The 6,000-nt window shown below is 35.1% G+C and overlaps 1 protein-coding gene across 3 annotated transcripts in view; it reads left to right on the top strand.

Moving 5' to 3' along the window:
- Nucleotides 1-1,664: 1,664 nt before the first annotated feature.
- Nucleotides 1,665-6,000, top strand: part of LOC121322782 (2-hydroxyacylsphingosine 1-beta-galactosyltransferase-like) — a 51,696-nt gene continuing 47,360 nt past the window's right edge. For all 3 annotated transcript variants that reach the window (XM_041263094.1, XM_041263080.1, XM_041263086.1), the window contains exon 1: nt 1,665-1,774. The gene's annotated coding sequence lies outside the window, so the exon portion shown is untranslated. The remainder of the gene's footprint in view (nt 1,775-6,000) is intronic.

Below are 6,000 nucleotides of genomic sequence, written 5' to 3'. Positions count from 1 at the left end.
CATATGGTACAAGGCAATAAAGGCATAAATAGTTTAACAAGCCTCATGCCCAGCTATGATTCACGGCCACTTTAAGACATGCATCCATTTGTTAAGCGTAAGACAGACGGACACACTGATGACGTTTCTCACATTTTTATATTGCAGCTCAACAATCTGGAAAATATATAGTTTCCCCTCCATAATGAATTATAAAGTGAACGCCAATCACATTGAATATACATTCTGAAGTCTGCAAATTATAAAAGTGCCTAATTTTGGTATGAAACTGGAAACTTAATGGTTACTGTGCACAGGCATGATGGAAAATACTGTAAAGTGACTACATCTGTGAAAGTGCGGGCTGGAAATGTGTGCTCTGATCTCCGATCTAGCAACTACCCTGCTCCATAATCATATACAACTGCCTTACTCCGCTCACACTCTGTCCCCAACGCAAGGCAGGATTAACCTATATGCTAATAACACCATTCGCCATAATATGCAATGGGCTGCCAAAATATGGTTTAGCGTTGGGCCCCACATCCTTTAATCCGACCCTGAGCGGGGTATAAATGTCCCTAGAGCCATCCTCAGCATTTATAGTGGTTTAATCCTCTGCAGGTAGGGTTGCTACCTGGCTCCATAATTCAGGAACACTGTGAGACAGAACAGGATTTTGAAGTTGCCTTTAAACTGAATGAAATCAACATGTGAATTGAGCCCTAAACCTTTGCTAAATTGATTCTGGTGATTGATTATCTTGAGGCAGCATGACAATACAATAATAGCTTTTAACAAATGAAATAAATAAATAATAAGTACATCATCAATATTTATTTATTTTATTAAGTTTTAAAAATATATATTTTAAAGTTTCTTTATAGTTTCTAATAGTATATCACCTTCTCCCACTGACATCATTAATACTGAGCAGCTGTTCACTATTCCTGGCACCAGATGGATCAGTGTTGTTATTTAATTGGGAGAGTCAATGTAAATTAGGGCTATATCTTACTAATTAATAGGATAGAAATAGCATATTTTAAATATTCAGAACTTAAATATAATTTTGTACAAAGTAAAAATAAATATCTTGAATAAACCTACACACGTTTATTCAAGATGCTTTTTTTTTATTTTGGAACATTTGTATTATCACAATGATTCTGATAATTAAGAAGCAGTATAAATTAAGCAAGTGCTTAGTGCTATATTAACGTGTTTATTGCTTTCAGTTTAAAGGCAATTTATAAACCATGTCCCGTCCCAAAGTGTTCCGGAATTATGGGGCCAGGTGGCAACCCTACCTGCAGGTTATTAAACCGGTAGGTCACTTAATACTAATCCCTCGCTGTAACTGCCTGATTCACGGAAATATATCTATTATTATTTTATTTAACATAATAGTTAAATTTGTGTCATCTATTGTATTACTTCTGCTACATGCTGCACCCCTAATAAAACCCCTAATTATTTTAATCGGAAACAATAATGCATACAGCTCGTACCTTAATTACGACAAGGAGAGGGGCGGCCCGTCATTATTTTATATGAATCTGCTTTTGTTTATGCAACAAGTACACCTACCCTCAGCCATTCCCAATTCACACGTATTGGATCCTTACAGCCCCGCCTCCCCATGTAGGCAGGCTGATTTATTGGCAAACTGCAGGTCTGCAGAGTTGTGGCTGGTGAAAACAGGGATTTGTTAGAACGTATCTTCACCAACACATTGCATATACTTGTTTGCAGTAGTCTTACCAGGATTCGCCAGACAAAGTCAGCTCACAAGGTAAGGAAATAATCATGCAAGAAGTGGACCAAAAAAAATAAATAAATACTACTCTGCCTATTGATATAATATCTATGTACGGGAATGTAATCGATACACCAGTTTTATGCACCAGTACGCTTGTAAACTGGTGTGTGAGTGGCATCAGGTAACGGAAAGTCTGATTTGACAGACGCCAATTTAGAACAGAAGTTTGAAAGTCGTAGCAGAATTATATTACCCATGATATATATATATATATATATATATGTCTATATATATATATATATATATATATATATATATATATGTATATATATATATATATATATATATATATATATATATATTGAGGTGGGGGTGTGGAGACACACACACACACACACACACACACACACACACACAAATGTGAGAGTATAATATAGTGTGGCAATTATATTGTATAATGACATCGAGGAACAACACTGGGTGGCTATATTAAGTAATAATTCTAACATGTTTGGTCACCGATTATTGTAGATGTTCAAATACAAGTTTATTTTGAAATAATGCGTGGTGATTGAATAATTATTTAAATTAATAAAGTCGCACGCAAAAATTAAGCTTAACGCCCCGTTGTGCTGCCCTGTTGGAAATACATTAGTCTATCTATGTTAGTTTAAAATGGGGGCGTCAATTAACCTGAGCTCCTGTAAGCGTGTTTTCCTGTATTGTTTTGAATTATAAATGAACTAATGGTCTGGAAGTTTGGCTGAACTGTAAAGAAGCGTTACCACCAAATAGGTATCCAGCTACATTTCTGATAATATTACTGAAATGCTTGACATTAAAAACAAATTCAATATTAACACATTCTGTACAGGGTGGATAATACCTTGCTACTGTAAATCACGGCTGTACTGTTTGTTACCACCCAAAGTATCCTAACAAAAATACATGAAAGCAGATTATGAAACAATTGTGATATGGACAGCAGTCAGTATTGTTCATTATTTTGCAAGTGCAATTTGTATTTTTGACTGCATTCAAAACATGATGTGATTGCAAGGTATGACAAACTCGCAACGTGTTATAAGTTACCTTCCTGGTTTAAAAATATCTGACCAAATTTTGATCCAGTAGATCAATAATTTTCAAGTTAAAGTAATGGCGATGGAGGTGGGGATGGGGTTGAGGGGGCAAATCGAGCATGTTTGAGATTTGTGGTTCATGGAAACGTGTTATAAGAATTCAACAAGGTAGCACTGCTGATGGAATGTGATTTGTATCCTTTTGAATTAATGTTTTAAATTCATGGTAAGAATAAACTGATTTGATTGTCATATGTGTAATACATAATGTAATGAGAACAATCAATTGATATACTCTATTACAACTGTATTGAGAAGTGGTCATACTAATTATTATCCTTTTATAAAAATGTAACACATTTTAATATAGATGTAATTAAGCGAGTGCCCGTTGATGATGGCTCTACCATGTGATAGTTGACCGTGACTGAAGTTGTGTGTCCCGAGCCGAAGACTTTAAATATAAAAAAACAAGGATGACATACGTATAAAGAGAAAAACAATGAGTTTTATTTAGTAAATCAACTTAGGGTTTTAAACCCCTATTTATAATCTGGACATTGCCTGAGAAATGAATGGAGCAATTACTGGACAGTCCATGTACAATGGAGCTTGAACTGCTTGTTATTGGAGCGTCATTTTTGCTGACAGAGTGGATTGGTTGGTGCGGTATTGACAGGAACAGGATTCACTGCTTGATTGGTTGGTTTTGAGCCTTGTTTGGAGGATAGTTTTGTAGACCAATTGTGTGTTTGCTGAATATTTGCTGTCCAATAGCTGTGACTTGAGCTTTCATTAGTGTCCTATCACAGACATGATTTCTCTTGTCTCCAGACCAACATCAGATAGAAATTGAACAGCTGTTGCTCTCACACAGTGATGCCTACCTTTTGGTGAGATTGGATTTTTCACTGATGGTAGCCAGTAAATTGACAAGCATGTGTTTTCCCAGTGGTTTGTAGGAATACCGTTTGTCATGTTGTCAGTTTAGCTGTAAGCAGGAATGTCATTTTAAAAAAGCCAGTGTACATGTGGAGTGATTTAAAATTTGATTGACAGTTGGTGCTGAGACATTCCAGCAGCCCGCTAGCTGATGGTACTGAATCGTTTTCTAATTGCACATAATCATAAATTGTACGATAAATGCATGTTTTGTCACATACAAAATAATGCATTTTATTATTTGTACCATGAAAAACAGTAAGTTCCCGGTGTTTAGAAATGTAAATTTACCTTACCCCCCTTTGTATACAGTAGTAAGGTAAAGTTTAAAAATGGATTAAATGACTAATAGATAACAAAAAATATTGTTTATTATGTTCATTAATTTAATGGTGTATGTCATTAAAAAGATTTGTCAATGTTAGTAAAATGTAGTTTTTAATAAAGATTCTGACAACATTTTTAAAGTTTAATACAGTTTGCTATATTTTCCAATTTTATGGTAACCAATTAAAACAAAAACGGCAATATGCAACGTGAACCCTCACTTTAAATTCAGAAACGTGTGCACTGTGACACCGTTTTGAATGTTGAAAGGTGTCACTAATTGTGGTAAGTTTTTTTTTTTTTTTTTTTTTTTTTTTTTTTTCCCAGCTATTATGTTTTTATTAATTTGATGTAGGCCATGTTTTACAAATATGTGGAAATTCAAAATTTATAATTCTTGAAAAATGCACTTGTATGGTCATGATCTGTATCAGTTTTTGGTGTGAAACTGTATTATTTGTATGTAGTTATTTTATCAGTAGCTATTATTACAGGAACATTTGATGGATAAGGCTGCCATTTTGTCACAGAGGTCATGGAAATTGTTAACTTGAATAAAATCAGTGAAATCTTCAAAATGGATGTAAAACATTTGATTCAGCACTTCCTTTATTTCCCTTGAATGCAGTATTTCATGCACCAAGAATGCAAATCTTCGAGTATCTGTAATTTGTTTGGTTGTGTATTCATGCAGCATTTATGTGTAGCTATGTACGTCAGCGAATGAGATTTGTAGCAGAACAAACAAGAATCTAAATGGTTGACAGCTAAACTACAAAACAATTGTGAGTCAGCTGTTTTCTGTAAAGACAGAAGAACTTATGCATCGGAGAACAGACGTGTACCGACTTACAGAGGCTTTCTTTACAACTTGCTGTTTCAGAACCGTTAAACTAAAGCCTGGTTCATACTTCTGCACAGATGAATGTGATATGTCCGATGCAGACAGCTGTAAAATCTGTGCAGCTTTCACTGTTTGCTGTACGAAGAACACATTGTGTTGCATCCCTTTTGATTGCGCAGCTGTTCATACTTTAAATACAGACTGCATTTGCAAAATTGGATACATTTGCATTTAAGTTGATGTGCTTAGTTTGTATCACTTATACAAGTCCTCTCAACCAACAGAGAACCCGAAAGGGAGAATTTTAAACATTAATTAGATGTGGGTATGTGACAGTAGAGAAAGACACATGTTGCAAGATTGTAGATGTAATTTCTACTATGTAAAGTATGCACAGTAGCCAGGCATTTTAGAATGACTTTTCAAACTGAATCTGTGGAAACCACTGTACCCTAGGTATTAAAGCAATGATTTTACTGTATCCCCAAATCTTATATAACCATCAAAAGACCTAGTTTATTCTTGACTCAGAAATGTATTCATCTAGACAATGTGGGGAAGCTATAAAAAAGGCCAACAAAATTCTCGGCTATATAGTGATAAGTGTTGAACTTAAATCAAGGGAAGTAATGTTATAACTTTACAATGCATTAGTAAGACCTCATCTTGAATATTGTGTTCAGTTCTGGTCACCTCGCTACAAAAAGGATGTTGCTGCATTAGAAAGAGCTCAAACAACAGTGACCAGAATTATTCTGGGTTTAAAAGGCATATCATATTTAGACAGGCTAAAAGAATTGAATCTATTCAGTCAAAATTCTGAAAGGTATTGACAATGCCTATGTAAGGGACTTTTTCGACTTGAAACAAGGACCAGGGGACACAAATGAAAATTAGATAAAGGGACATTTAGAACAGAAACAAGGTGGCAGTTTTTTACACAGAGAATTGTGGGAGTCTGGAACCAACAGCCCAGTAATGTTGTTTAAGCTGACACCCTAGGATCCTTCAAGAAGCTAACAACCAAACGAGCAAGATGGGCCGAATGGCTTCCTCTTGTTTTG

This window comes from Polyodon spathula, chromosome 1, assembly GCF_017654505.1.
Source record: "Polyodon spathula isolate WHYD16114869_AA chromosome 1, ASM1765450v1, whole genome shotgun sequence".
NCBI lineage: Eukaryota > Metazoa > Chordata > Actinopteri > Acipenseriformes > Polyodontidae > Polyodon > Polyodon spathula.
The sequence above is the reverse complement of the archived record's forward strand: the minus strand, read 5'-3'. Positions and strand labels throughout refer to the sequence as shown.